Source organism: Podarcis raffonei, chromosome 6 (assembly GCF_027172205.1).
Source record: "Podarcis raffonei isolate rPodRaf1 chromosome 6, rPodRaf1.pri, whole genome shotgun sequence".
NCBI classification, from domain to species: domain Eukaryota; kingdom Metazoa; phylum Chordata; class Lepidosauria; order Squamata; family Lacertidae; genus Podarcis; species Podarcis raffonei.
In genome coordinates, this window is record NC_070607.1 from 61,615,369 (window position 1) to 61,641,752 (window position 26,384).

The 26,384-nt window shown below is 45.3% G+C and overlaps 1 protein-coding gene across 6 annotated transcripts in view; it reads right to left on the reverse strand.

Moving 5' to 3' along the window:
* Positions 1-17,820, reverse strand: part of PLXNA2 (plexin A2) — a 397,866-nt gene extending 380,046 nt beyond the window's left edge. For 3 of the 6 annotated variants that reach the window (XR_008331159.1, XM_053393447.1, XM_053393446.1), the window contains exon 1: positions 17,244-17,793. The gene's annotated coding sequence lies outside the window, so the exon portion shown is untranslated. Of the gene's footprint in view, positions 1-17,243 lie in introns of all 6 variants that reach the window. The other 3 variants (XM_053393448.1, XM_053393449.1, XM_053393451.1) reach the window with 3 other exon arrangements.
* Positions 17,821-26,384: the final 8,564 nt, after the last annotated feature.

A 26,384-nucleotide genomic window follows, 5' to 3' on the forward strand; every position in this document is an offset into this window, starting at 1 on the left:
TACGATAGCTTTATCCTCCATGAATTTGTCTCATCTGTTTAAAGCTGTCCAAGTTGGAAGCCTAGTTACATCTTCAGCCAGATACCTAGACTAAACTCAACATTGACCAAGGTCAAAATGCAGAGCTAGGTAGTGGGGAAAGACTAAACTATAAAATACTGGTGTAGACCTAGCTTTCAGTTCAAGCTCAGTGTAGGCTCAGCTTTAGGTCTAAAGAGCATGCTACTATTCCCAGAACACCATTCCGCCTTAAATTCAGCCACTTATTTCCCTTGGTGTGCCACAGCAAGAACTTGGCTTGGCTTGTGACACTGGTGCAAAGCAAACAGGACATGGCTCAGGGTTCAACTAACCTGGTGTGCTAGCAGAAGCCAGTGCATGGGCTCCTGCTAATGCAATGAGGCTTCCTCTGCTCTTCTCCCACACACCCCATGCTTCCCTCAAATCCACTCTGGAGAGTCACGAGAACCCCCAGAAGAGTACATGAAAGGAGATGAGGGTGCTCATTCCACCTGGCAGGCTGATGGAATCACCAGAAGAGGGTGATGTTGAATTCCTCCTATGGTAGGGTTGCCATAGGTCAAGAATTTCCTGGACATAGACAGGATTCAGCTGTCGGGCAGAAATCACTGATTTTTCACTTTTTGAAATGTGGAAACCTTGTCCCATGGTGTTACGCCAGCAGCTCCTTGTATGTTCACTTTTGCTGTGCAGTGGCTCATAGAATGAGATCTTAAGGAACTTTTTAATTGCAATAGTGAGTAAACAACAGACACACACCCCATGGTATCTGACACTGTGGCGAACCAAGTAAAATGCATCCCCAGCAATGTGCACACAATGCAAAAATGAACAAGTGCTGTTCCAGCATTCAAATGGCAGGATACCGATCTGGGACCAGCTTTTCCTCCCTCTCAGTGTAATGCAAGGGTCTGTGACCTTTTATTTTTGCAATCCTTCTTCTCTGGTGTTTGTCCCTTGACACAAGCCAAGCACTTCATTTCTACCTGGCAGCAATAGACTGTTTCTGGTTCCAGTACAGAAAAAGGAAATGCAATTACACATGAGGGACTTAGGGAGACCTACTGTGACAAAATTTGACACTCTTGCTCAATTAAATACAAAACCTTCCTGATTTTCAAATTACAACCAGCATTTTTGTAGGTGGAATACCAGTAAATAACTCGAAATACATTTTATGCAAAGCAATGAAAACGAAAGCCCTAACTTATGGTTAACACTGTAAAGGCCTTTGCTGGAGCAGGATATGGTCCAAAGGTGCATGATGCAACAAGCCTGTGAAATTAAGCAAGACCGGATCTGTCACTGCCTGGATGCAACCCCACACATGTTGTCCAGAGAGCTATTATAGAAAAAATGGATGATAATAAATATTGAATGCCTTTCCTTGGTTCCATGATCTCTGTCACATTTTAGTGTGACCAAGAAATGGATGGGGACTATGCCAGTGTTTCTTAAATTTGGGCTCCATTCTAAATAAACTGTAGTTTAATATGACATCTGAACTGGGCCAGTGCCTCTTGATGTGCATCCTTACATTCTCAGAGAACAGCTCCCACATGTTTTCTGGTGAGCAATGTCTACTGAATTCAGGCTCCACACAGGTGGAGCAGCTCTCTGGAAGGGCTCAAAATACAGGCCTGCAACAAGGTTTCTCCTACCTAGTCAAAGGGAAATGGGGGTAGAGTGGGGAAAGAATCCAGAGGTTGGGTTGTAATTAAAGGGACAGCATACATTTTATTCCATGTGCCTGAAGACGACAGAGCTGCCATTTAGTCCTACAGGCTAAAGTAAAACATTGTTCTTGTCTCACAGTTCAGACTCTGACATTGGATGGTCTGGGATCTGCTAAGTGGGACCACTATTTCCTACATTTGTCTCAAAGAAAGCAAGTGTGGGAATGTTAGCTCCATTTCAGTCTTTTGTCAGTTTCTAAGCTGCTTTGGCCTGTAGAGCCACTGAGTCATTTCCTTCCTACATCTAGCCCTAGAAACTGAATCCAGGATAGCCTGGGATGCTGATAAATCTTTCTGAACCTGCATATTTGTTCATGGGGCTGTTCTTCACAGGAACACAGGAAAACCTGCCTCATTCCAAAATGCCTAGAACACTTCTCCCATCCTGTTGCTTAGTCAAAACTCACTTGCTTTTAGAGCCAACAGTCCACATTATGTAATTTTGCTGAACTTTGCCAGTACATGAAGAATAAGTGTGTGTGTGTGTGTGCTGCCTCCACTGCCACAGCTCAAACGACAGTAGTGATGGTCCTGTGTCAGTGTTTGGCATATTTATCGGGAGAATTCTATTTTTAATGCAAGCCTACCCAGGCGTTTAGTATTTTTAGTATTTTTGAAGAGTTATAAAATCCCCAGTGTTGCGCAGACAAAAATAATAACCATCATAATAAAGTTTAGATAGGAAAAACTGATCCACAAGAAGAAAGGTAGTTTGATAATGAGACAATTTAGCATGTTGTTATCTACAGTTGGTGCTTATCACAGAACTGAGAAGGAATCGTTTGGGGATGACCGCATCTATGAGTCAGTATTTTGTGAGTTTTCTCATTTCAATTTTTCATCATTAAAAACAAATTTAAACAAACAGAGGAAGGAACTAGTGTCAGATGTGTTAGAGGATGTTTGTTTTCAAACATACAGTCATTTACTGGCTAAATTAATGCCGATGCAAAAACATTCTAGTATGCAGTAGTTAATTGTTACAGAGAAAACTTCTGGCACAAAAACCTGCCTAGAAGCTATACATTCTGATCTGAGAAAGCTCTAATTCCTGAGCTATGGTTACTCAATGATGATGAAAGTACACTCTGCATGTGCCCAGAGATAACTTCCTTTATTATTAGATGCTATGTGGGAGCTATGAGTAGCCTGAGAACACTTTATGGTGTAGCATTGCTGAAACTAAACAAGTGTGGACCTGGTCATGTTTTTGACAGCAAAGCACTCCACATCCCACCTAAGATGTGTCCATCTAAAAGTAGGATGCACATTTGTTTGTTTATTTTTAATCATGACCTTACATGTTCCCTGGCTTTCAAAACCAATTCAAGACCTTAGCCCTTGCTTAAATTAAAATATCTGCTGTTGTTCGGGCTCAAGTTCTAAAAAAAAGTGGTAGTGCTGGATGACTGAAAAGCTATGGAAGACTTGAACAATTAAAGTTCTGAAAACTGGTGGGAAGAGGAGAGTTTTCTGCTTATCACTACTGATGTCATAGTCACTATGCAGAAGCTGTCTTCAGCACTTATATATATGTTCTGCAGCCCAGCTCAGCCTCACTTGCACAACGTGATTCTGTGCAATAGGAGAATTGATGTTCCTTAGTAACAAAATACTATGTTTTCAGTGCTGAGAAAATGCAGGGAACAAAAATGTGTAACAAATGCGTAACGACTGATGTCCACATCTCTTATGGGGCTGTAATTTATGGCACTTTTATTCTGCTCTTCCTTCAGAAATCTCAGTTGTGGCTCACACAGGCAGGCAGCCTCCCACCCCTGGCAAGAACCAGTCAAAGACCTGCTTAAACTTCAACAACACAGCAGCATAATACACCCTCAAATCAATCTCTAGGAGTCCTTTATGTCTATTCTCTGCTGCACACAGATGTGGTAGTTTCTAGCTTCTGTGGGCTGCACAGGCCAATTTCTCCTAATGGAGACAAAATTTCCAAAGTACTTGGCAGAGCTTTTTGAAGATGTGGCTAAAGGTAAAGGTACCCCTGCCCGTACGGGCCAGTCTTGACAGACTCTAGGGTTGTGCGCTCATCTCACTCTATAGGCCGGGAGCCAGCGCTGTCCGCAGACACTTCCGGGTCACGTGGCCAGCGTGACATCGCTGCTCTGGCGAGCCAGAGCCGCACACGGAAACGCCGTTTACCTTCCCGCTAGTAAGCGGTCCCTATTTATCTACTTGCACCCGGGGGCGCTTTCGAACTGCTAGGTTGGCAGGCGCTGGGACCGAGCAACGGGAGCGCACCCCGCCGCGGGGATTCGAACCGCCAACCTTTCGATCGGCAAGCCCTAGGCGCTGAGGCTTTTACCCACAGCGCCACCCACGTCCCCGAAGATGTGGCTACTAAATGTCAATTATAAGGGACCCTTAAATCTGAAAACCAGAGTACTATAATCTTTTTAAAACCAACTAAAGCCTAGATTCCTTTTCAGAGGTGGGCTGGGGGTTGGGAAGACAAAAATACCAACTATTGCCTCTTGAAAACTAGATGAAGAGTGGTAAAATTTAGGCCAAAAAATAAAATAAAAATCAATCGGGGTTTCTAAACTTAAAAAGAAAAGAAAGAAACTTCACACTGGTCCACTATCCCTATGGCATATTCTACTTATTTATCCATTTTTGAACAAATACTGAAACAGGCTTTGGAGTCCTTAAACAGCAGCTGTCTTTGCATCTTCCCAAAAATTTGTTCTGGTGCTTTGCAGCCTGGGCTGCCACAATGTGTGACCACCTCCAAGTCAGAGAATTTATTTGGTGGAACTGATGCACTAGAATTGCCCATGCCATGTGATTTCTATGCTTTGAAAAGCTGCATTGCACAAGCCCTTCGATCAGAACATTATTACACAGAGAGCAACCAAGCAAGTAAGAACTCCTAGGCTTGCTCTTTAACTGGGTTTGCAGGCTCTCTGCCATTGCTACACAGCTTTAAAGCTGACATGGACCAGTCTTGGCATCTATCAGCCCAGGCAGATTGTAGCAGCACACTGAGCTTTGCAAGCTTCATGTTTCCAGAGGCTCCCAGGTTGATTCTAGATCGAGGGTAATGGCTGGAAAAAAGGCCTTCCGCAATATTAGGTCTACCATTGCAATGATATCAAAGGTGCAGCCAAAGTATGTACAGGATTCCCTAGCTCAGGCTCTTTCCACTGAAACATTTGGTAATGAGGATGAAAGTTGTGGGTACTGGGGTGGGGGGATTTATGGAATAATTGTGAGTCCTCTAGTGGTGATTACCATAAACCACATTTAGCACTTTCCAAAAGTTTGCCTTGAAGGATATCCTCAGGGATGCAGCTGGACTTTTGTGTGATGAGGAATGTGCTGGTGAATGTGTCTAGGACAGCACAATGTTGTCCATTTGGACACTTCACCCTGTGTGTTGCATGAAGGCCATAAATATGATCCAGGCTGTATCAGGGGCAAGGCTCAAAACAAATATAATTATGGCACTGACTTCCTGGAGCAGTGTTCTTGGATACTTGGAATACAAACTTGTTGTTGCACTACAAATCCTATCATCTTCAACCAGCTTAGATAATGGCCAGGGATTATGGGAGTTGTAGTTAAACAACACCTGGGGACTCAAGGTTCAAGAGGGTAACAAGAGGGTTATCCTAGGGTAACATGGCATTCTTCCCTTTTGCAGTGATTAGCACTGTGTGATGCACTAAGTCAAGTTCAACTCCCTGTCTACACATTACAGTCCACTATGGGCTTTGATAAATCTCCTGGTTTTGCTTTTCAGTTGAGACTTCAAAAAACAGGGCATTTGGCTTGGTGGGTCACAAGTTGTGCAGGCCTACAACACAGCAATATTTAATGGATCATTTATGTCAGTTAAAGGGAGCGTGCTTTGGCTGCTGTCCCCTTGCCTCTCCATGGCAATGATGATGCCACCGACATTAAGGTCTCATTAGCAACCTGGTACACCTGCACTAGAGCCATTAAAACATGCCCTGCATTTCTCCGGCACTCTATGTCTAAGTGCAGTAGGTTATCTGAACAGCACTAAAATGCATTAAAGAAAAGATGGGGATGTTCACACTGTTAAAAGAAAACATTACAGCTGAACAGGAGCAGGGAGGAATGGATTGAAGAGTGTGAGCTGTTCATCATAATTCAATGCTGTTTACTCAGAAGTACATCCTCACTGTGTTTATTGAGGTTTACTCACAGTTAAGTGTGCATAAGATTGCAACCTTAGTGATAATCACACCGAGGCTGAATGACAGACTTTCTTTCCATACATCTGTCCTTGGGGAACATGCAAAAGACCACCACCCAAGGACATATATAGCAATCTTAGGTCCTCTAAACTGCTACAGTCCATTCCATTCACGAACTGTATAGAGGTGGCAGTATTTTTGCTCCTGATGCTGGCTAAATAAACTTCCCTTCAATTTACTCTCCTCTGAGAATAGTAGCTACTGCTCTGGGATTCAACAGCATTTTAAAGAAGTCTGCTATGGGGACCAGATGCCATTAATTCCCAGAGACACTCACACAGGGCTTCAGAGGCTAATTATTCTGGCTGTAGATACATTCCATGCTTAGCACGGTGAGGTTTGGAACAAAATAGTAAATCTGTTGCTGCATGCCTAGACCCTATGCGACCATGTCTTTCTGAGCCTTCCACTTTTAGGGCAAAGATCAAAGTAGAGTGGTAGGAATAAATGTTGAGGTGCTAACCTGACTGCCTTTTGGTTAACCACAGGGCTGACCTATGAGAAGCGGAAGACTTTGTTTGGTAAATCTCATTGACCCGATGTCACTTTCAGGTCAAGTTCATCTAACCGTAACAGATCAGATCAATGAGATCTACTGAATGTGTTTCCACTTCCCATGGGCGAAGCTCTGGGTTCATTTGGAAAGTGGTAGAATTGACAGGTATGGATCTTTTCCTTCACTCTCTTAATGTGTCTCCCCTCCCCCCACCCGAATGCCAGACTATCCATTTACATAGCACTGAACAACTTTAGGTGAGAAAGAAGGATTTCCAACTTTAGAGGGACCCCCATTTTCCAGTTTATTTTCAACGTTTATATTTCACTTTTCAAACAATATCCCCCAAAGCAGTTAATGCCAATTTTAAAAGAGGGGGGAGCTGCCATCAGGCTTAGAAAGACAAAGGCAGATAAGGAAAGGGGACTTATGGAGAAAGGTAGAAGAGGAAGATCAGTTCCGGTGTTACTTACTGAAGAGGCAAGGCAAACCTCTACTGGATTTTATAGGATTCCCTGATTACAAATAAGGTAACTGACCAGTAATGAAATATAGAGAGTCTCAAGCAAGCATGCAAACATCTCCCAGAGGCATTTGTTCCTAAAGAGATCACCTCTGGAAATAACCCGAATGATTTTTTCCAAGGTGAGTCAGCAGCGTCTTGCTAAGGCCTGTACATAACAGTGGTCAGCTTCCTTGAAAGCCTCCATATGTAGAACAGTTTGTGACTAAGCACTGCTCCCTAGAAGTTTCCTGTTTTTCTCAGCTTCCTGAAAACTGGTAAAGAGCAGTGGGAGTTTGGCTGCCTTATGCTGCTTGGTGCTTTAAGGGAGAAACATAAAAATTGGCTTCCCAGCAGCTGATAAGAACTGGTGCAATGTTGCAGCTAAGTGTGTGAGTGGGGAAGCCATTGGTTTAACTCTCATCTCAGCTATGAACGTACTCAGTGGTTTTAGGCAAACTAATCTCTCTTGTAGACTCAGCACCCACCAATCTGTAGGGGGTATCATAATATCTACTTTACATGATTGTTGAGGGGTTTACTGTGATCATAACAGACCCTGTTTATATCCAAGTCAGGGTTTATGAGGGATAGAACAGTCGCAATCACAGGAGGAATGGGCCTGGGTAAGCGTGGAGTATCATGTTCCAGAACATGGGGTGTAGGATCCAAGCAAATTTCGTGGAAGCAGCTCAGGGGTGCAAGCAGTAAAGGAAGTCTCAGCTAGGACCTTGTGAATCCCTGATCTTGCTATAAAAGCTCCCTATATTTCCACTATCATTGTCATGTTTTTCTCTCTGTTTTGGATGGTTCCTTGATCTGCTCTCCCTTGTGACCCACCATCAGCTCCCACATTTCAGCCTTGCTCCTGCATAGTACTTGTCCTCCATCCTAATCTACCTTTCCTATCCAATCACCCACCTGCTGCCCTTCCTGAGTGGACCATTTTAACTCTTGCTGCTGGTATTAACACATTCAATAGTCTTGCCTGAATCCTTTTCTTTCTTTTTCTTATAGTCTCATCTTAGTCCAGTTACCGTCAGCCTTGATTCCATACCACAAAGCCCTTTACATCATCATTCTTTAACTTTGGGTCCCCGAATGTTGCTGGACTTCAACTCCCATCATCCCCAATCAGTTTAGCCCACACATCAGAGGGTACAAAGTTGAAGAGCATTGCCTTACGCTGTTGGAAGAACTATGCCTTGCACTATCACTAGATGCATTTTTATCCCCATGAATATGGTGGCTGGAACAGTCATTTTCACATGTGTTCATTCATAAATTCATTCCATTTCTGCATTAATCAGAGGTGTTTTTTAAATCTATACAAAAACAATAAATGCATATTTTCTCACAAAATACACATTTCTAAATGTATTTTTCTCTGTAAGTACACATTTCTAAATGTATTTGCCCCAAAAATATGCATTTTAATGTACAGTTTGGTATTTTTTTTTAAGTCAAGAGCTGCATCTCAAAATTTGGAGAAATATAAAATCTGTAGGGTAAATTGCATTCCAGTCTGCACATTAGTCCAGGAGGTGCAGATCAGGTGAATTCATATCAAAACTTGCAAAGAACAAAGCCCTCCTGCATACCTGTGAATGACACAGGAATCCCCCAGAAGCTCAGGACCAAGGCGCCCCAATGTGAACATTGCTGATATTTTAAAAGCCCCATCTACTCTAGCTTTCAAATATTTATTGCAAAGAGCAGAGAGACGGGGTGAGAAAACAACACTATCACAAAATTACAGTGATTTTCCCAAGAGCCAACTTTGAGTATTTGATAACCTCAGACCTCAGCTGCCTTCAACAAGCTTGGGGAGTACAGACTGCCTCACTCCAGTAGTGCTTTGATGTTGCAAAAATAAAATAAAATAAATGTTTATCTCACACTCGCCCAGCCTCCCGGTCACTCCAGGCAACTAGGAAGGAGACTTTCCTTTCCTGTTTGGATGTTGGCTTCAAAATAACTGAAGTATTCCTCAAAATTTGGAACACTTCTTCCCTTTACCCACCCCTGAGGAAATTGGTGCTGGGGGAATAAAATTTGCTTTGGCCTGGAGGAGCTGTTCTCCCTCCTGCTGCCACGTTGATGGATTCATTAGGGAGTGATAAGAAAGGCGAAGCTGGAGGAGGAATGGGAGGTGAGAGGTCACCGTAATATTTATCCAGATGTCACCTTTCACTTTCTTGAAGTTTACTTCAAAGGAGAAGAAGGCCTGCCTGCCTGCCTGCCTGCCTGTGAGGGGAAAACCACACTTGTTACTACAATGATGCTCTCCCTCATACTTTCTGTCTATAGCTATGTTGCTCAAATTTGGGTCCCCAGCTGTTGTTGGACTACAACTCTCATCATCCCTAGCTAGTAGGATCAATTGTCAGGTTGATGGGAGTTGTATTTCAACAAAAGCTAGGGACCCAAGTTTGAGAAACACTGGTCTATGGGTTCAAATCAGTGGTGCGAATGCTAGGAAAACTGGCAGAAATGACTTGTTGGAAACTCAGCATAAGGACAAGAAGAGCAGATGCACAGAAAATGCTACCTCAGGGTGGGCTGAGGAAAACTACAGTCTAAAACTGGACACAACAAATGTATGTGGGGTTTTCTGCCAGAGAAAGGGAGGGTGGATAATTCTATATACTGGTGATATGGATTGGGCAAAAAGGGTGTTAGGTGTCATGAAAGAACTAAGAGATACTGGTCAGAAGACACTAGAAAGAGAAACTATACCTAGACGCTCGACTGCCAAAAACCCAGAAGTGAATGCTTCCGTTTTCAAACATGCCTCGGAAGTTGAACGGCTTCCGAGGCGTGTTTCTCAATTTTCCCCATTGAACTTGCTGACAGCCCTTTGATCCCTGGTTTTGAAACATTTTGGAAGTCGAACAGACTTCTGGAATGGATTATGTTAGAAAACCAAGGATCCACTGTATGTATAAAGTTACAATAGAATGGATAAGACAACTTGTTTGTTTAGAAAAAGCTGTTACTGCTTCTTCTCCCCTCTCCTCAGGGCAAGATGCTCCTGTGGTGGCAGTTGGGGTGTGTGGAGAGAAAGGCCACTATGGGAGCTGAATGGTGACAATTCCCAAAGCTTCTTTCTGTCTTCTCCAGTCCCTTCAACTTCCAGTCCAATGGGATTCATTCAGCTTGTGGAATTGGGGAGAAGGGGCAGCACGGTCTTTTCATTGCCTCAGGCAGTAAATAGTTTTGACTAGTCTTGCTCCATCCCCACCAATAAACAGAAACTCCAACTAATATGGAGGTGAGAACCAGTTATAAGTTATATCTCAAGTGTTTATTTTTGAATTTTGTTTTGCAGGGAAAGAGTGTGCTTATTAACTCTTCTCTTGGCTGACACTCTACCTTAGCAAAAAGAAGTAATGCAGCAAGGCCTATACCAACTGCCATTTGGCTCCTCTTCTCCCAGAGTTCTCATTCTCATCGGTCATTAACCATTTGTGCAACATTATGAAGAATATTGGGTTGAATTCGCTTTCTTTCCCGGCCTTAACCCCGAAAGTTCAATGTAAAGGAGTCACTGAGGACTTCAGAGGTACTGAACACATGAAGCACCCGAACAGCATGAAATCATTGGTGGCAGGTGGAGAAAGGGCTGATGAATGCATGTGCTTCAAGAAAGATAAAGAACTGGTTTGGCCTTTGCTTTTCCCAAATGTCTAATCAATAGCAAAGGGGTTGCTATTTAATAATATGAAATATACACCGGATCTAAGGAGAGCAGCATTTGAACTCAGGTCCCCTGTGCAACCCATCTATTGAAACACACAAGCTGCTGACAGCATTCCAATGTTTCACTTCCACCATAGTTCACATTCACTCCAGTGTGCCTTATTGAGCAGCATCGTGCATGTGCCAAAACTTCACAGACCTCTCAACCTTCTGTGATCCTCCAAGTGCGGCTAATCGTCTCCAGATTGCACTGTTGGGGTCCTTGAGATCCTGCTGTTCAAGGTTCCCCCAGCCAGCCCATTCCAGCCCATGAAGAAAGTGGCCGACAAGCAACACACCAGGCAGCCGGTCAGCCGTTTCTCAGATATGGACATTCAGAGCCAAGTGCCTTTTCTTTTCCCACTGCAGCAAGTCAGCAGTATTAGGCAGGAGGGAACCGGCAGCACACCTCATTTGCTTCTCCGCTCCCTTGGAGAACTGCCTCTGTGTGTGAGCATTGGATTGATGGCTTGTCTGACTTGGGCTCGCTATCGCTCTGCCTTTTAAGATGATCTGGCCTTTTTATAATGTTACTCCGATGCCTTTTATCTCCAGCCCTGAATGTAATTTTAGCCACAGCAAAGCAGGATTAAACTTTCATAACACGATACATTTATCTCTCTTTTCATATTTCCAGCCTCCACCTGCCACCCCCCTTCTGCCACCTTCACCCCCCAGTTCAATTTCAGCCCAAAGAGAAGAGTAGATTAAACTCAGAAACACGAGCTGGGCTCGATCAGATTGGAATGAGGGAGGCCAGCGCTTTCCCAGAACCCCTCTGCTGGCATGCACCATCCCACAGAGATGCCAGCAGTATCCCTGTTTGCCAACAGAGTCAGGCCGCACTATATTCTCCCAGCCAATGAAGCACAAGGATGGGACCTAATTCAGGCAAAACAGCAGCAGCGGAGCAGACATGGTGCAAGGTATATTGGATTATAGAGAGAAAGGGAACGAAAGAGAGAGACCTCACAATTGACATCGGTTTTCTGGGTTGCTGCATTTTTATATTTCTGAGAGTCCTCCTAATGCTGTTTTACTAACATCTGTGGCTGTTCTCAGAGCTACATTCCAGCCACAGCAGGGGCGATAGAAAGATGGAACCATGCTGAGAAGATTCTGAAAGCAGGTCTCTCTCCCTGATAAAATGAGGGGAGAAAACATCAACCTGGTTCATGACCAGGAATGCTTTTCAAGTACTCAAGTACTCCCCCCCCCCCATACTGCTACTGCCATTCACAGCTAGGACTTCGCAGGCCAGATGTATATCACATTTTAAGCACACAACTGCACAGGCATGCCTTGCTTCACCATATGCTATACAGAAGGAAAAGACTGGGTGGTTTTTAGCAGATTCTGAACAGTGGCATGATCATAGCAGAGTGTCCCGCTCCCGGCACCACTACCACCCACCCACTGCTCTATACAAAAGCTACTTTCCAGTATATCAACCTTTATCTGCAGGAGCCCCCCTCTAGTGGGGAAAAGTGGCACTGCAGGTTTCACAACCCATTCATGTGAAAATCGAAAAGATGAAAGTCACTGGAGAAAACTTTGGGATGTCTTGAGCATAGAGAAAAGGAAAAGGCAGGCGCATTTAAATAAACAAGAAGCTCAATAGAAAATCCAGAGCATTCTTAATCAGTGGCTCTGGTTTTGTTTTGTTTTTTTGCCAAGCTCAGAAGTCCTTGGCTTGCAGCGCCCTGGAGTTTATTTAGTGCAGTGTTGGGTCTTATGTCAAAATGGTATCAAGGAGAAGATGGATTGCAGGTCTGGCAGCAGCCATCTGCTTCAGAGAAGGAACCTTATTTTAAACAAACAAACAAACAAACAAACAAACAAACAAACAAATCCCACCCCACAGCTAACTCCTGCTCATGCCAAAGTGGTTTGACAGGGAGATTTCTTTTTTCTTTTTCTTCCTTCTTTCCTCCCCCCTTCCCTCCTTAACACTTCTGGATCTGAAAACGATGTCAGGAAGAAGAAAAATTGGAAGCACTTGCCTCACCTCCCCATCATTAACATACATTTGACCTTGGAGCAAAACTGATACGCTGGGGAGAGACGGAATGATTCTGCACACAAACAACTCTCCTTATTTGTCTCTGTGTCCTCAGATCCATCTTTTGGAGACAAGAGGGTGAAGGGCCTCCACTGAAGAGACTGGGGAGGGTTCAACTGTTTCAGAAAACTTCTCTGCAAAATGTTTGGCAGAGAAGAAGTCTTTGGATCATATGTCAGCACCCTCCCTCTCATCACACTTCATAGGCTATATATAGCACAGGGATGTGTAACCTGTGGTCCCTTCCAGACATTGCCAGACTCCAATTCCCATCATCCCTAACCATGGACCAGTTGGGGCTGGTGGAGCTTGGGGAAACATCCTACAGAGTTTATTTTTTCAGCTGCATTGGATGAACTTGCCCATAAAAAACGAAAGGCAGCAGCCTGTACCTGCCAAGTAGAATACACTGCCTTGATCCTCTTTCTGTTCTGATGTTATTATCATCGAAGCTTTCCAGAAATCTCTTTTCTAAGGACAAATAACTTTCTTTCCTTTGCCTCAGCCTCTGAGGCTTTAAGTTTCACAGGCACTAATTTGGGGTCATGCAGGGGAGGGCTGGAAATACAAACCACACCAAGACAGAGCCCTGTTCTATGAAGGGATCCCTCACTGAGAGGAGCGGTGGGCCTAACTTGACCATCTACAGGGCTCTTATTGGATAGGATGGACACTGTCATCAATAATGGTGGAAGCCTGAGAAGCAGCCCCCTCTTCCTCTATTCATCCTTCTCTTCCTTTTGTAAGCGCCCTGGCCTGCCAGCCAAGCTGGTTAAGAGATTAACACTCTTAAAACCACATTTACTCTAATTAGCCATGAAATCTTTGTAACTAAGTGAAAAAATGTTTCCCTTGAGGGAGTTTTGTCCATTCACCACTGTTTGAATTGTGAGAAGGGGGTGGGGGTGGGGAGGGAGAATACCAGGAGGGAGCAAAATAAAATAAAATAAAGATCAGATCTAATGAATTAATAACAGAATGCCCAAGGGGGTAAGCAGGCTTTGGCTATCAAATACAGGCACCTTGGATGAAGGAAGGAGAGGGAAATGAGGGTGTGTGGGGCTTCCCCCTCCTTCCCAGGCCTGGCTAAATGGATGGTTGTGAATTATTTCTAGTTAACAGACTGTAACACAATGCGTGGGTCTCTTTATGATTTGGTTAGTAGCTTGGCTAGCAATTCCTGGTTTTCCCATTTGTAGTGATGGACAGAAGTACATTGTACCCCCCGGCTACGCGTGTAGACAGCTGTGAGCAGCTACACGAAGAGACAGCTGGGTGAGGGGGTAAAGCGTAAGAATGAAGGGCCCCGTGCTGAATTGTTTAAATATGATTTTTACCGAGGCAGAAAGGGGAGGGGTGGTGCTGAAAGGTTTGCAAAGAGGAAGGGGGAAGGGGGAGAGAACCTCGCCGCAACTTAGAGCCATAAATATTTCATATCAGCAGAATAAGGACGATTATATTCCTGCCAGCGCCTTTCTTGTGTATTTTAAACATGTCACCGCCTTCCACTCTCTCTCCCTCTGTTTGTGTGTTTCTTGTAACGTGCCCATGAAATAAAGATTAGCTGAATAATCAAGAGTGTTTGGAAATGGGGGAAAGGGCCTGTCTCAAGAGCACCCACTGGCTCAGGTTGGGAGAGAGGCGGGGAGCTATTATTATTATTATTATTATTATTGCTGCTGCTACCATTATTCTTTTATGGATGCCTGACAGGCAAAGGAGTAAAATGTTCCAGGGACTGAATGGAAATATCAGAAGAGAGAAAGCAGGAGGACACATCCCTACTAGTTCAGTTGCTTAGAATTAGATGGGCAGGTAGACTGGCAAAATGCTGTTTGCAAAAAGAGTAGAAGATGTGAACTTTTAGCACACATTGATCCAGGACAAGAGTTAAAGTGTGAGTGGAAACAACAGAGTAATACTTTATTTTTGCCAGTGGAGGATGACAGCCTTTTGGATGCTACTGAGGAGATAGTTCTCTTTGGGAACAGTTGTGAAAGTGGGCAGAAACAGACAGTCATGTGTACCTGCAGTTATGAAGTTCTGGGTTGCGGGGGGGGGGATCACTCACATGAATAACTTTCCTTGGTGTACCAGAATACTACAGGGAGTTTTGGCTAAACATGCAAATTACTTGCACCATGGCTTTGTGGAGTTTTGCATGTTGGCATCCAAATGACTTCCCTAGAGTTGTTTGCAACTTTCTCAGTGCAAGTCCCAAAACACTGCAATGGAACATGAGGGATGCCTATAGCCTGAAAGCAGCAAAAAAAAAACTTTTGAAGCCTTCAAGAAACCTTGCAACCAAGCAGAAAGTTCTTCATTGCTCCTTTCAGCACAGGGGGTTTCAGATTACAGGAGACACCTTTGAAAAACCCTGTGGTCCCTGTGTCTCCACCACAAAACCCATTCCAAATGCCATTTCCATTTTGCTGCACTGCAAGCCAATTTGTCCTGTGTTAAATGTAATTTTGCCAAACAGAGAGAGCCAAAGGCAGGAAAACATTTATTCTCTACCATCAGAGTGATTGGAACTGCTGGATTTGTTTCTTTGTTTAAATTTTGTATTCTAGGAAATTCATATTCTTCAGCTGAGGAGTTCAGAAGATTACAGGGTTAAAGAGAAGTATCAGGCAGGGTTAGATCAGGGATGAGGGGTGTGTGTGTCAAGAGAGAAAGGAAGTGTCTATTACATTTCTGGAATTTGTTCAGATTCTGAAACAGAATCTGTTACCTCTTTCCACAGCACAAACCTCTTTTAAGTTGTGCTGGGATGGGGTGACTCAACAAATAAATACACTGAAAATAGTGATTCAGGGAATGGCGAATAAATAGGGGTTACCTTCATCTTCTTGCAGTGGGTCCATAGGAGCAAGGAATCACTTTTTTGCTATTATGTTCCATTTCAAGACCCACACTGCACAACACTTTCAACTGTATATTACTTCCCAAGTCTACACTGGTTGTTTTCATTCAGTTTTAACAGAATGATACCAAAACACTGTGTTATAAAAAGTCTGCAGGTTCATAGAGGGAGGGAGGAGCTGGCCAAGGGGGATACCAAGGAAATTAAGTGTTGAAGGTATTGACGTTGCAGGATTTGAATGGCATTTGGTCTTTGCTGAATAGTTATATCAGTCTCCTGACCATAGAAAAAAGTAGGTCATTGACTTAACTTGGTGGAACGATGTCATCAATGAGGCAGCCCAGTCAATGAGAGCTCATAACCCACAATCAGTCAGAGCTGCTAAAGTGACCCATTTTACTGACAAGTTACACAAATCCTGGGAGAACGCTTGTAAACACAACGGGGGGGGGCATTCACAGGGTAAGTTCCAATGCTGACCATACTCAGAGTAGACGTGTTGAAATGATTGGGCATAACTTTAGTCCATTGGTTTCAATGGTCTACTAATTGGATGTATCCCTTATTATTCCCTCCTCACCTGCAGAATTCCCAAACCAAAGCAGATCCTATCACTTTCCTTACCACGCAAACTCCTTCTCTGTTCACTGTGGTTCCGTGGACTTCATCATCTAACTGGGAGTTATTGCGGCAGCACTTAACAACCCACAGTCTCTAGAAACACGAACTTTTGCAGCGAGCCACATTGCAAAAGAGGGTCCCAGAGAGGCTGGTACCCGCATTATAAGGAGGAATGCAGCAGACAGAAAAGCTTCAGCGGTGGGATATTCTATTAAGCAAGCAACTTTGGGTTGGGGGGGGGGAGATCACCATCTCTGCAGGGTTTGAACCATGGGTACAAAGTCATACCCCCCGCCCCCCCCCAAAGCTGCTGGGACACTGGGAGAGACGTTTCCAAAGGGAAATCGAAACCACTTCCAAGTCTCTCTCGGTGGGAACTTTTCTTCGGGAGGGTGAACCTGTTTGCTTCTTCCAGCGCACTTGCCTCCGCCAAACGCGGAGCGGGCTTCCGGAAGGAGCAGCAGAATCCCGAAGAGATCGAGCCCGTTTGGAAGCAGCGATCCCAGAGATCTGGGGAGCGACCTCCTGCCGCCGTCGACGGCCCGAGGGGAGTGGGCTCCAGAGACGCACCTGTCTTGCGTCCTCACGGCTAGAAAGGCAAACCCCCGAGCCACCCTTCCCGCCAAGGGAGAAGCGCCTGGACGGCTTGCAATCCTCTACATGCAGCAACACCCCCCTTCCAACCTGGGAGCGAGTCCCGCGGAAGTCCACGGGGAGCGGGCACGGCGACTAGGATCCCGCTGTCAAGAGAGGCGACACCTCCCCCCCCTCCGCCGCGACGGCGGGAAAGTGGCTGGTGAGCCACCACCATCATCATATTTAACATAAACCCGGCGAGAATCGATAAGGAAAGCAGACTGCCCTGCTGCGCTCCAGAGCGAGCCGAGCGGGGCGGGAACCAGGTGCTGGCGGGCAAGGCGCGGGCTCCGCGGTGGGCAGCCTTCGCGGACTTACCCAGGCTCCAGAAGGACTCTTTCGCCTCGCCGCTCCCCGGGCGCTCCCCGTCGCCCTCTCCCTCCTCGGAATTACGGCGAGGTAATCCACACACAGCCCGGCTTCATGAAACCCCCGGCGAGCCTGGCATGGATCTGTATTCCGAAAGTCGCGCGGCGGCTCCTCCTGCCTGACGGAGCCGCTGCCTGCCTGCCGCCCCTCCGGCACTCAGTCCGCGCGTCAGTCAGTCAGTCAGTCATTCCGCGGCAGCAGCCCGGCGCGCGCCTCGCCCGCTTGTTGTGCCCGAGATGCGGTGCCCGAGGCTGCTTCCCGCTCGTCTGGCTGGCGGGGCTTGGCCACCTCAGGGATCCGTTCGGACTCCGGGCTGGCATCGGCGAGCCCCGGCAGGCTTCCCCTTGGCGGCGGCTGGCTGGCTGGCTGGCTAGGGCTGCCTTGCCTCGCCTGCCTCACGCTGTCATTTCCTTCATGGATGTGGCTCGGCGTTTCCCTCTCGCTCCCGCCCACCCTCTCTCTCTCTCTCTCTCTCCCTCCCTCTCCCTCACGCTCGCTCACTCCGCGCGCTTCGCTCTCGCTCGCTTTCTGCCAGTACCACAGCAGCTAGACTGGCACGGCGCTCCTTCTCCCTCCCTCCCTCCTCTCTCCATCACCAGCAGCCTGCCCGCGAAAGCCGGCCTCCTTGCATTACCATGGAGCTCATTAACATACAGGCACCGGGGATTAACCCTTCCCCGGCCAGCGCCCACAGATCCCAGGCCTGCCCCAATTTGCTGCAGTCTTTGGAACTCCCCCCACGCCCGCTTCTCTCTCCCTCTTCCTCTCTCCTCGGCAACGTCAGAGCAAAGCAAAATCAAGGAATCCGTCGGAGGGAGGGGGGAGATTTTGGCTGGATCGGGAAGGAACGGGGATGATTTTTTGGGGGTGGGCGTGTGTGGAAGCAGGTATATGTTTTGGAATAGCTCCGCAGCCGGGGTTGTCGCCCCCCCACCCATTCATCCACAGCAGGGATGCTACCTGTCAAGGGGGTGGGTGGGGGGTCCTCGCTGGCTCCTAAGGGAAGGGAGTGGAGGGGCGGGGGGAGGAGGGAGGGAGCAGAAAGCCAAACTCCAGTGGAAAAGCAACAGAATTCAGAGCTCAAGAGGAAGAATCGGGGTGGCTGGCACCGGCTCCTGCGTCCGTGGCTGGCGGGCGAAAGAGGGGACGGCAAGGCAGCCTGAAGAAGGGGAAGGGGGCTCAATCCCAGAGCCGCGCGACCTGGGCCAGGTAAAAACAGACGCACAGGTGCGTTGCCACAGGTGGGACATCATCCTGGGGATGGAGGGAGGGGAGGGGGAACCTCCCTCTCTCCTTCACTCTTCTCCTTGTCCCCCCCACCCATACCACCAAAAGGTTTGCGGCAAGTGCCCCCGGGAGGCAGGCTCCCAAGGAAGTGACCGCAGGATCGCAGCCTTAAAAAGGGGGGGGGAAGGGTGGTCCTGGCTCTTCCTTCCGGCCTGTTGCACATTATGCTGAAAGTCTCTCGGGAGAGAGTTTTGCGATTATGGAATGTAGGGTTCAGGGTTTCCATATAGGCGAGTGTCAAGCTAAGCTACGACGGCGTGTCATATTCGATGGAAATTCCTGTACGAAAATCAGGAAACACAGACACACCTGGGAGTGCAAAGGTGCGGTGGGTAGGTGCAATACAACACGGGGAAATAGTATTTTCCCGCCAGATTTCTAAGCAGGGGGAGTAGAGAAATGAACAGGGCAAGGTGATGCATGCTTACTCAGAAGTAAGCCTTCCTCCCTAATAAAGTGGGCACAGGAGTGCCGCAGAAGAAAGCTAACACATTTTAACTACAGACGTTTGTCCGTTTCCTTCAAAATATTGCTAGATATCCATCTTTCTATACAGGAAATGTAGGTAGTGATTGGTCTAGTACTATGACAAGTGCTGCAAGCCTTTTCAGTGGTGGTCCCTCTCCCACCAAGAACTCCCACCCTCCTGAGGCCCCATTTCTTAACTGTAAAGTTGATAGCTTTAGGGTGGTTAAGACCCACCTTTTTCAGAGGACGTTTGGAGGAGGAGACAAACCAATTAGTTGTTACTGCTGCTATTAATAAATTGCAATGTAGCGAATTATTGTTGAGTTGCTGTATGGAATATTTTAAGGGCTGTGTTATTTTATGGAGTTTTATGTATTGTTCTTATCTTAGGTGACTTTGTCTCAAAGGGCCCAGTGGCTTGTGCAGCAGGCAGGGTAGGTAAGTAAGTAAGTAATTATCTAGGGAGGGGGGATTCTTATTCTTTCAAAAGAAAGGCAGGATCTAAATATATTCACTAACAATTTCTGAACATGGGAATTGGGAGTGGGCAGTGATGAATCTGCTGGTACACCCCAAAAGACTTTTTTATTTCAGATGACTCTTCAGTGATCTTTTTGGTTGGAAATGGGAGCAAATGTAACATACGCAAGGCAAATCATCACTGCAACTACAGTGGTACCTCGGGTTAAGAACTTAATTCATTCTGGAGGTCCGTTCTTAACCTGAAACTGTTCTTAACCCGAAGCACCACTTTAGCTAATGGGGCCTCCTGTTGCCGCCGCGCTGCCACCGCACGATTTCTGTTTTCATCCTGAAGCAAAGTTCTTACCCCAGGTACTATTTCTGGTTTAGCGGAGTCTGTAACCTGAAGCGTCTGTAATCTGAAGCATCTGTAACCCAAGGTACCACTGTACCTGCCTATGAAATTTGTGCTGTATCTATTCCTTCACTGAGTGAGCAATCGGTTGGAACAGAACAGCTGCAGGAATGGCTTGAATCTGTGTAGGACTGTGCATGTGAAAGAGTGTGCAAGAGAGGTCAGCCCCCAGTCTTGCACCATTTCCCCAATGAAAAGCACATCCAAATTACACATATTGCTGTGGGGAGGGGGAACCATACAGCAAAACATGATGCGATCTGAAGTGGTAAGTGAGTTTTCACACTACAGTTTTCCTGCACCATAAATGTGGAAGCTGATTCCATATTGGGTATAGTTCCCCACTCCTTCCATGTACAGAAGCCAACAGGCTGGCAGCTGTGTCTTACCTCGCCTCTGGTGATAGGACAGTGCACCTGAGGACAGTAGGCTAGCTTAGGAGATGCAGGTCAAGTTGTGTGGCATACAAAGCTCCATCCTCTCTTAAAACTTTACTGCTGCCCCCCTCTTCCCAGCATCTGCTGCCTGGCTCTTCTACTGAAGGGACCTCCATGTATTCAGAGGTCCTTTTGTACACAGTGTAATCAAATGACACATGCACACAGTGTGCAGAGAGATGCTTTGTGTGTATCACTTGCACTTGTGTAGATTTTGTGCATAAGATCACATGAAGGCTGAGAGGAGGAGCCAGAAGTTAAGATCCTGCTTCCTCTTCTATGCATTCATGCATTCTGTGAACTGCCCTGAGACCTCCGGGTATAGAGCAGTATATTATTATTATTATTATTATTATTATTATTATTATTATTATTACTACTACTACTACTACTACTACTACTACTACTACTACTATTACTGAAGAAGAATTCAGTACCAGATGTCATGCTGTCTGAACAATGTTTGCCCAAAGGGGCTGAATTATATCCTTGGTGTTCAGATCCTGCCTACTGTGTTCTTCTTGTCCAAGCCAAGCTATGAAGTGGGTTCTATTTCCTTGTCTCCAGCCTTTGTCTGACATAAAGGTAAAGGTAAAGGTACCCCTGCCCGTACGGGCCAGTCTTGACAGACTCTGGGGTTGTGCGCCCATCTCACTCAAGAGGCCGGGGGCCAGCGCTGTCCGCAGACACTTCCGGGTCACGTGGCCAGCGTGACAAGCTGCATCTGGCGAGCCAGCGCAGCACATGGAACGCCGTTTACCTTCCCGCTGGTAAGCGGTCCCTATTTATCTACTTGCACCTGAGGGTGCTTTCGAACTGCTAGGTTGGCAGGTGCTGGGACCAGACGACGGGAGCGCACCCCGCCGTGGGGATTCGAACCACCAACCTTTCGATCGGCAAGCCCTAGGCGCTGAGGCTTTTACCCACAGCGCCACCCGCGTCCCTTTGTCTGACATAGTTCCATATATATGTATGTCCCAGGATTTGGGCTGAAGAGGAGCGCCTTCATCATTTTGGCTTTTGTGTCAAATCTTAAAGCTGACACTAAGTTCTGATACAATAATGGCTATGTTCATGGGGCTGGATGATAAACTAAAGTTGAAACTCAACAAGATGGAGGGGTTGTGGGTTGGTGGTTCTTGTGTTGAGGAATTGGGTAGATAGCCTGCAGTGGATGGGGCTCATGGATCCAGCATGTTTCTGCAGACCCAAGTAGCTATTTCCAGCTATGACCAGTTTGTCAGCTATGGTTGTTTTGGGACCTGGACTACCAAGACTCTGTAATCCATGCTCTGCTAACTCCCTCATCTGATTGCTTTAATGTAAGGCTTCCCTTGACATTTTTGGTGCCAGTTAAAGATGGAGCTCCACATTAGGGATGGAATATTCTGTCAATTTCAGTTCTCTCTGTTTCTCATTTCCCCCAGTCTTAAATTCAGTTATCCACATTTTGCAGCAATTTGCAATTTTTAAAACAGCAAATCCTCCAGACAATCTATCAGCGTTTTAGTGTAAATTTCCCGCTAATAAACACATTTTTCATGCAGTTTCCCCATATGCATTTTTGTATGTTATTTTCAACAATATCTTCATTGTTAATACAGTCTTTCCCCTAATATGTAGTATGCATTTTTGTACACATCCCTTGTTAGGAGGACTGCATCACAAACTCTGGATAACTGCAAATTTTCAAGAACACTTTTTCACACTCACCTCACTCACACACGAAAACAAAGATCACCACAGCCAATCACAAGCAAACAATCACACCCTAGGCCAACCCCAACCTCTCTCACCACCAAAGGAACACAAGTGAACAACACAAGCAACGCTGACACCAAACTCTACATACATTAAACATAATAGAAACACGGCCACCCGACCCCACCCCCATCCATCTTCCCTCTCTCCACCCCCCTTTCTTTTTTCTTTCTTTTTTCTTCTCCCCCTAATGCCTCAACAAATGAAACGGATTTGTAAAAATGTTACATGGAAGAAGAAGAAAAAATACGAGGCACTACACTTCTGTAAAGCAAGAAAATCCTTAATAAAAAATATTTTTTTAAAAAAGAACACTTTTTCAGTTCACATACTGTTTTGGAAAATGTGAATTTGATAGATCCAACTGTAAGTGCATACTGAATCGAATTTCTCCTCTCTTCCTACTCTTCACCCAGGCCTTTGGTGAAAATTTCTTTTACAAGTCCAGCAGTAAATTGATGAGGGTTGTTCTCTGTACTGATCATATAGTTTGTTTTAAGCTGTTTAAAAATTGTTAGTTAAGAATTCATTGTTTTAATGAATTGATGCCTGTGCTGTAAATTGCTCTGGGATCATAATTGATGAAGGGCAGTTTAGAAATTGAATTAGAAATAAAATAATGAATGGTGAAGTATGCTTTGTTAATGATCATCATAATTTTTATCTCAGCCTTCTGCCAAGCAGCTCGGAGAAGCATCCCTGGGAGTTATCCTGCTGATCCTCAAAACAACCTTGTGAGGTAGAATAGACGGAGATGGTGGATTGACTCAGCTTTATGAGTGACCAGGGAAGTAAACTTGGGTACTTCTGGTTCAAAGATAGCATTCTATCCACTACATCACACTGGCTCTCTCAAAATTCCTGGCATTGAGTCATCACAAATTATCTGCTTAGCCAGAAGCTTTGGGCTCAATTAGAGGGAGATTTAAAGACTAGAGCAAGTCCAGCAAACATTCAGTATGAATCCCAGCAGTCCTGTTATTTATTATAGTTATAAAAAGGCTGCAGCACAGGGTCTGTCACAGCAACCTCCATGCCAGAACAAGAGAATAATGTCTCCTTGCTCCAATGCTGCTTGCACCCAGGTCTATGCTACACATTGGTAGAGTAGCTGACATTAGTATTGGTTGACACACTTTTTTTTTTTTACTCAGAATAGTTCTACTGTGTCACTCAAAGGGCATTTCCATGTCAGAAGACAGGGGAGCACTGCTTTTATTTAAAATGGGCTACATGAGCACAAACCCTCCCCACATGCTTAAGCAATGTGTGTGTGTGTGTAATACTCACCCTTTAAATAATTTAAAAACCAAATCTTTTTAATGCTTTCATAAAGCTGAACATGCTCGAGGAGATGTTACAGGTACTGTCCAGTAAGTGCTGATATTCCAAACAGTACCACCTTTTACAACTGATATTTAAGCTGGGGAAAACATTGCATTTTCTCAGTGGCAAAATAGTACAGTGTAAAGGTCTGTGCTTTTTTAAACCATCCTTCATCAGATGATGCCAGGGCAGGTAGAAGTCCTAGCACAGGGCTTTTGCTGATGGGAAGGATTGGATGAATCCCACCTAGAGGGTTCTAACTAAGAAATACACTGTAAAAAAGGCTTAAGACAACAGAGTTGAGAGAAAGCAGAACGTGTTTTAACAGTACAATTCTCTGCCCACCAAGTTCAATGAGACTTTACACCTTCACAAGTAGGTGTGCATGGTATTGCAGCCTAAAATAAAAATTAAAAATGTCAAAGAACACCTAAAAGGTCTGGGAGAACAAGGATGTTTTTATCTCATGCCTTAAAGGCAGCAAGGAAGATGCCAAGCAAATCTCCTTGGGGAGTGAGTTCTGTAAACAGTGCCACAGCAAAAAGAGATAGGCCCTTTTTCAGGTTACCACCTGTCTCACCTCTGAGGGCAGTGGTACCTACAGCAGTGTCAGAAAGATGATATTTGCATGGGAGAAAGGATACTTTGTCCCAAACCAGGGGTAGACCATCCCATTTTGGCTCCTGATGCAAAATGGAGATGTGCTGCCACCGCCAAAGCTTCATTTACCAGGGTCATGAGGCTGTGGCAGCGACTTCTGGACTCCCCAAGGATCTCATGAGATTTCATGGGGCTCTCACAATATCACTGTGGAACCTGGAAACCATTGCTGCAGCTGCTTCTCTGGTGGTGGCAGGGACACCCATGGTGGCACCCCTTAGACACCCATGGTGGCACTGCCTCAGTCTGCCATCCGGGCAGGCCTCGTCCAAAACCATAAGAGCTTTATGTTGGCTGGAGCTGATTGGCATCCAATGCCATCTGGAGGACCACCGATTCTCCGTTGCTGCCTTATGTGGTGCTCTTTCCCTACAGAAAACATCTACAGTACTCTACAGTCTCCTACTGCTTGAGATTGGCAGCATAAGCATGGGAGAAGTGCCACCAGTGCTTAGTTCATCATTTGTGGCAAGGAACATTGCTGTGGGCCACACTGCATTTGTCCCCCACCCCCATATGAAGCAGCTGCAAATGTTCCTGGCAGAGCACTATAGTATGCAGTCTGAAGAATGGAAGTTGTTCCTGGAGAAGACAGGCACCATTTTCTTGCAGGCTACCCATACCAACAACAGAAAACCAGTAGTGTGGGCTACTTAGTTGCAAAGCACTGTGCATGGATTTTTGCAAGCTACTGATCGACAGTACCTAGAAATCTCCTTTCAGCCCAGGAAACATCAGTGCCTCACTTCTAATGTAAATTGTGGGGCAGGTGGACATGCCTTGGCCAAAACGATCTTATGGGCCAATTAGTCGGGTGGGCCTAATTAGGCCAGTGGGATGGAGGTTCCCCATTGCTGAGCTATGGGATCAAGGAGTAAGCCTCTGCCGCATGCAGATGTACACACCCAGCAGGAGCATATGCAACCTCTCAAATAAGTGCTTTGTATGCTTAGCCCGACATCTCTGTGGCTCTTGCCCTATTTCCCCAAGGCATGACAATGATTTGGCTATGTGGTGAACCCACTCATCTGTCACTCTTACAGCCAGCACTTTCAAATGTTTCTTTTTAAAAAACCAACCTGGTTGAAAAAAATAACTCCAACATGGGATGCATGAATCAGTTATGAGATGCAGTCAAGACAGGACTTGCTTCAATAAAGCTTTAAAACGATGTCCTCAAGCTATCACACGCAACCACTAAATTATCAGTCCACAGTAAAAACTTTTAGTTGCTACCAACGTAAGCTGCATTTGAGCAGGTGATTACAAGTTAATGGTTCTAAAACCACTTATGATCTGGTGAGCTATACTCCTTGCTGAGTTGCTATCCTATACATCAGAAATAAGCCCCATTCAGTTCAATAGCCCTCACTTGTATGTGAGTGTAGGGTTGCCTCCTTTATTTCCTATGAAACATGATTCCTTGACATTTTTATTTTGAGGAAAGGCTGCATTCTGCCCCTCCAAAATAAAACCTTTTAAGTGACTCACCTTAAAAAAAATCTCTTATCCTTGAAAAAGTTAAAGACAATTTTGACAAAAAAGAGGCACTTCATTATTAGAAGACCTCCCTTCCAATTGCATTTCAGTGAGGACATTGTGCAGCACAACTGTATTTCCTTTTTAAAAAAAAAAATAATCCTAGCCAAATTTTCTCCCAGTTTGTATATCCCTTTTCTACAGGGTCATCCACCGAAACTGATTTCCAATAGGTTAACCACAAACAAAAGGAAGTATCTCTTCCCTCTCAACACATAATTAACTTACAGAATTCATTACCACAACACGGTCCTAGTCATTAGTTTAGTTGGCTTTTTAGAGAGATTAGACAAATTAATGGAGGATAAGTCTATCAATGGAGGATAAGTCTGGATGAATTTTGGGTCTGCTCCAACAAGGCATTTCTCAAGGTTCTTAAGTGGTGCTATCAGGTATGGCGTACAAAGGTATGACTGTTCGGTTTAAGCACTCTAGTGACACCTTAAACATCATCAGATTTATTATGGCATAAGATTTCATGGACTAGGATTGAGTTTTATCCACACATGTACACACTTAACAGTGGTGTCAAATGGCTATGAAATGCAAATACAGCAAATATACTTGGTTTCACTGTTTTACATTTTCCTCTATAGCTGTGTATGTACCCAGCATAGTATAGAGGCAATAATGTTGTACTGTGTCTGGGAGAGACCAGGTTCTAATCTCTACTCAGCCATGAAGCCCACTGGTGACCTTGAGACTGTCACCATTTCTTACCTTTTTGCTACAACA